Source organism: Ambystoma mexicanum, chromosome 11 (assembly GCF_040938575.1).
Source record: "Ambystoma mexicanum isolate Mex_15411 chromosome 11, UKY_AmexF1_1, whole genome shotgun sequence".
Taxonomy (NCBI): Eukaryota; Metazoa; Chordata; class Amphibia; order Caudata; family Ambystomatidae; genus Ambystoma; species Ambystoma mexicanum.
Genome location: NC_090934.1, coordinates 1,482,307,980 through 1,482,314,052, shown reverse-complemented (window position 1 = coordinate 1,482,314,052; position 6,073 = coordinate 1,482,307,980).

Genomic DNA, 6,073 nt, shown 5'->3' with positions numbered 1-6,073 from the left:
ACCCCGAGGTAACTGGGCACTGGAAAACTTAAGCATGTTACAGGCAAACATACATAGGTCATCATCAGGTGGGTCGACCAAGGTTGCAGGTAGGTCTGGCAGTCAGTAAATACAGATAAGAGCCTAGCAATCAGAAGGGTGAAGACAAGAATACAGATCTGCTGGCAGCAGCTGCAGTAGTAATAGTACAGCCTGAAGCTCTCAGTTGTTAGACTTATCAGTGAGCCAGCTCTTTACTCTGGTTCTGAAAGCAGTGAAGGAAGGTTCTATTCTAATGGGGGGCAAGGAGTTCCAATACTTGGCAGCTTGGACAGGGAAGCTGGCTCCTCCTGCAGTTTTTAGGTTAAACCTAGGAACTGAGAGGAAGTGTGTTTGGGAAGATCTGGTGGGTCGGGCTGGTTGGTATTTGGAGAACTTGTCTGACAAGTATTTAGGAGCATAATTTGACAGACATTTGTGGGCGATTGCCAGAGCGCGTAGTGATATTCTATCGCGCACTGGGAGCTAGTTAGATTTCTGTCTAAGGCTCGAGATGTGGCTGGATCTAGGAATGTTTAGTGCTGATCTTAAGGAGTTGTTGTCAGCATATGCGAGGCTGTAAGAACAGTTGGCCCCTCGCAGTTGGCCCCTCGCCCCCCACAGTGGCGAAAGAGTGGTTGCAGAACTCAGCCAAAGAGGGGGCGAGGGCAGGAATATTGTCCTTGATAATGGTAGAGGAGCAGGGGAGCACCTGTTTGGAGGAGACTTTTGTAGAGCAAACAGTCTATGTGACCTCATCCAGACCTATTGGTGAGAAGGAGGAGAGTAGGAGGGATAGAGAGAGGGCCAAGGGAGGCCTGAGAGCAGGCGGAGAAGGGAGGGGAGGAGAGTGAGGACAGGGTGTCCTGAGTTTTTGAAATGAAGTTTGAGGCCAAGGCTGTGCGGAGGGCCTAGGAAGGAAGAGAAGTAGACACTGCTGTAAGACTGGCAAGTTCCTTACAGATTTTAAAAAGTTTTGCCATGTTGTTGGTGGTCCCCGAGAGGCTGACTTGAATGTGGGCATGCTTCTTGGACTAGATGGAGAGTCAGTAATGCCTTTCGAGCAGGCGGCAGGCCAGTTTGTCAGAGGATGTGCGAGAAGCCAGTCATTTCCGATCCGCAGCTCTACACTTGCTTTTCAGCGAGGCAAGGAAAGAATTGTACCAACTGTTGCATTTGGGGGCAGGCTTCATGCAGATCCTCATGGCAGGGGCAAGGATGTCAAGGGTGTTAGAGATGGAAAGATGAAGATTAGCAAGGGCTTAGTCAGAGAGAGAGTCAAGGGCAGGAGTCGGGGGAGGGATAAAAGAGGTGGCAAAGGCAGCAACTGGCACTTGCTTGATCTGTAAGATGACGGAGGAGACTGGCAGTGCAGGCAGAGGCTTAGCCGGGGAGCACAGGGGCTCCAGATCAGAGGAGAGGAGAGCATGATCAGGCCAGGAGAGAGGTGTACTGAGAGGGTTAGCGAGTGAGAGGTCAGCTCAGATGAGCGAAATCCAAGGTGTGCCTGGCTGAGTGGGTCGGGCCAGGGGGAAGAATGGAGAGGGAAAGCAAGTCACAGAGTTTGCAGAAGAGTAAAGTGGCTGCATCAGGAGAGTCAAGATGAATATTACAGTCTCCGAGGAGGAGAAGCTTGGAGGCAGAGGTCAGGAGAGAAGAGGCGTGGTCGGCCCACTCCAAAAGAAAAGGGGAGACCGGTCCTTGGGTCCTGTAGATGGCAGCAAGAGTGATCGATAGGTAGGGGAAATGCACATCATTTAAAGTAGGAGTAGGAGTGAATGGATCTGATAGAGACAGGGATCCATAAAGGGAAGTCAAGGGCTACTCTGCCTCCAGGCAGGTTAGGCCTGGACTTGAAGAGGATTTTTTGCCCTCAGGAAGGAGAGTGTCAAAAGCAGTGACAGAGCTGGCATTGAACCACGTCTTGGTGAGCGAGAGGACATCAAGATCAAAGTCTTCTAGGAGGTGACAGATGTCAGAATAGTATTTGACAGACGAGCGAGAATTGTGGGTAGCAAAGTGAAGCTTGTTACCCCTTTTAGAGGTTTTACGTGGAGGGGTACAGGGGCAGGGTACCGAAACCGGAGGGGGGGTGGAAGCCTGAGGAGTGGCAGGAGAAGGGAGGAAGTGAATGAGAGATAGAAGACACCTGTCAAGAAGGATGGGGTTGGGGTGAGAGCCCTGGGCCATGGAAAATGCCCACGGGCCTGGTGTGCACTATAAATGAATAAACAATTACAATTACAATTACAGTGCCATTCAGGTAGACATTGATGATGGACCTAGAGGATGGGAGTGTGCCAAGAGAACTTCCCATCTGGTTCCACCATTAATGGTAGACGAAGAGAAAGAGGGGAGGACAGAAACCATATGGGGAGTCCATAGGTCAGGAGAGGGAGCGCCAAAGAGAATGTCAGTGAGAGTCTGCCCGGAGGAAGCATTGGCATAAGTGTCGGCAATGGGCAGACCTGCGTTAGAGACCAGGAGATGCTTCTTAAACCTTTTCCTTCCAGGCTTCGAAAGAGAAGGAGGAAAGATGATAGAATAGCAATTGGAATAGATAGGGGAGATGGGGAGCACCAGAGTGGAGCTGGTTAGTACAGAAAGGATGACCATGGGAGGGAGATAAACAGAGGACAGAAACAGTGCACGAAGGAACACACCAGGCAGCCTAGCAGCCAATGAAGACACAGATGAGGCAGGTAATGAGCACGCTTCAGTCCTGGTGGCATCGCAACATGCAGTGATAGGCCAGTGTGCGTGAGGTGAGTCTGCTCAGTGAGTGATCAATGAGAGTATGAGACTGAGGGGATTAGAAGAGTGATAGGCGAGTGTGCTTGAGGTGATTCTGCTCAGTGATTGATCAATGAGAGTATGGGAGTGAGGTGATCAGAATAGTGATAGGCCAGTGTGCTTGAGGGGATTCTGCTCAGTGATTGGTCAATGAAAGTATCACAGTGAGGTGATCAGAATAGTGATAGGCCAGTGTGCCTGGAGTGATGTGCTCAGTAACTGATCGATGATAGTATGAGAGTGAGGTTATCAGAATAGTGATAGGCCAGTGTGCTTGAGGTGATTCTGCTCAATGATCAATCAATGAGAATGAGAGGGAGGTTATCAGAAGAGTGATAGGCCGGTGTGCTTAGGGTGATTCTGCTCAGTGATTGATCAATGAGAATGAGAGGGGGTTATCAGAAGAGTGTAGGCCAGTGTGCTTAAGGTGATTCTACCCAGTGATTGATCAGAATATGAGAGGAAGGTTATCGGAATTGTGATAGGCCAGTGTGCTTGAGGTGATTCTGCTTAGGGATTGATCAATGAGAATGAGAGGGGGTTATCAGAAGAGTGGTAGGCCAGTGTTCTTGAGGTGATTCTGCTCAGTGGTTGATCAATGAGAGTATCAGAGTGAGATTATCGGAATAGTGATAGGACAGTGTGCTTGAGATGACCCTGCTTGGTGATTGGTCAGTTGATTATCTGCATTGAGATTAGCCAGTGTGCTTGAGGTGTTCCCGCTCAGTGATTGGTCAGTTGGTTATCTGCATTGAGATTGGCCAGTGGGCTTGAGATGACCCTGCTTGGTGATTGGTCAGTTGATTATCTGCATTGAGATTAGCCAGTGTGCTTGAGGTGTTCCTGCTCAGTGATTGGTCAGTTGCCTATCTGCATTGAGATTGGCCAGTGTGCTTGAGACGACCCTGCTTGGTGATTGGTCAGTTGGTTATCTGCATTGAGATTGGCCAGTGTGCTTGAGATGAACCTGCTCAGTGATTGGTCAGTTGGTTATCTGCATTGAGATTGCCCAGTGTGCTTGAGATGATCCTGCTCGGTGATTGGTCAGTTGGTTATCTGCAATGAGATTGGCCAGTGTGCTTGAGGTGATCCTGCTCGCTGATTGGTCAGTTGGTTATCTGCATTGAGATTGGCCAGTATGCTTGAGGTGATTCTGCTCTGTGATTGGTCAGTTGGTTATCTGCATTGAGATTGGCCAGTGTGCTTCAGATGACCCTGCTGGGTGATTGGTCATTTGGTTATCTGCATTGAGATTCGCCAGTGTGCTTCAGATGATCCGGCTAAGTGATATGCACTTGCGCGATCTGAATGACACCTGACCTGGTAGGATCATTGTCTGTCTTCCCTCTGTTCCCCCTCCCTTGCCTCGTCGCGCCTTGAAACACGTGTGTATAGGCGCATTATAAATAGCATATCATATCATATAATTGTCAGTTGGTTATCTGCATTGAGATTGGCCAGTGTGCTTGAGATAATCCTGCGCAGTGATTGGTCAGTTGGTTATCTGCATTGAGATTGGCAGTGTGCTTCAGATGATCCTGCTCGGTGATTGGTTAGTTGGTTATATGCATTGAAGTTAGCCAGTGTGCTTGAGATGACCCTGCTCGGTGATTGGTCCGTTGGTTATCTGCATTGAGATTGGCCAGTGTGCTTGAGATGACCCTGCTTGGTGATTGGTCAGTTGGTTATCTGCATTGACATTGGCCAGTGTGCTTCAGATGATCCTGCTAAGTGATATGCACTTGCGCGATCTGAATGACACCTGGCCTGGTAGGACCGTTGTCTGTTTTCCCTCTGTTCCCCCTCCCTTGCCTCGTCACGCCTTGAAACACGTGTGTATAGGCGCATTATAAATATCATATCATATCATATCATTGGTCAGTTGGTTATCTGCATTCAGATTGGCCAGTGTGCTTGAGATAATCCTGCGCAGTGATTGGTCAGTTGGTTATCTGCATTGAGATTGGCCAGTGTGCTTCAGATGATCCTGCTCAGTGATTGGTCAGTTGGTTACATGCATTGAGGTTGGCCAGTGTGCTTGATATGACCCTGCTCGGTGATTGGTCAGTTGGTAATCTGCATTGAGATTGGCCAGTGGGCTTGAGATGACCCTGCTCGGTGATTGGTCGTTTGGTTATCTGCATTGAGATTGGCCAGTGTGCTTGAGATGACCCTGCTCGGTGATTGGTCGGGTGGTTATCTGCATTGAGATTGGCCAGTGTGCTTGAGATGACCCTGCTCTGTGATTGGTCAGTTGGTTATCTGCATTGAGGTTGGCCAGTGTGCTTGAGATGACTCTGCTTGCTGATTCGTCAGTTGGTTATCTGCATTTAGATTTGCCAGTGTGCTTGAGATGACCCTGCTCGGTGATTGGTCATTTGGTTATCTGCATTGAGATTGGCCAGTGTGCTTGAGATGACCCTGCTCAGTGATTGGTCAGGTGGTTATCTGCATTGAGATTGGCCAGTGTGCTTGAGATGACCCTGCTCTGTGATTGGTCAGATGGTTATCTGCATTGAGGTTGGCCAGTGTGCTTGAGATGACTCTGCTCGTTGATTCGTCAGTTGGTTATCTGCATTTAGATTTGCAAGTGTGCTTGAGATGACTCTGCTCAGTGATTGATCAGCTGGTTATCTGCATTTAGATTTGCCAGTGTGCTCGAGATGACTCTGCTCAGTGATTGATCAGTTGGTTATCTGCATTGAGATTGGGCAATGTGCTTCAGATGATCCTGCTCAGTGATTGGTCAGTTGGTTATCTGCATTGAGCTTGGCCAGTCTGCTTGAGATGACCCTGCTCTGTGATTGGTCAGTTGCTTATCTGCATTGAGGTTGGCCAGTGTGCTTAAGATGACTCTGCTCGTTGATTCGTCAGTTGGTTATCTGCATTTAGATTGGCCAGTGTGCTTGAGATGACCCTGCTCTGTGATTGGTCAGTTGGTTATCTGCATTGAGGTTGGCCAGTGTGCTTGAGATGACTCTGCTCGTTGATTCGTCAGTTGGTTATCTGCATTTAGATTTGCCAGTGTGCTTGAGATGACTCTGCTCAGTGATTGATCAGTTGGTTATCTGCATTGAGATTGGGCAGTGTGCTTCAGATGATCCTGCTCAGTGATTGGTCAGTTGGTTATCTGCATTGAGATTGGCCAGTGTGCTTGAGATTACCCTGCTCTGTGATTGGTCATTTGGTTATCTGCATTGAGATTGGGCAGTGTGCTTGAGGTGATTCTGCTTAGTGATTGGTTAGTTGGTTATCTACATTG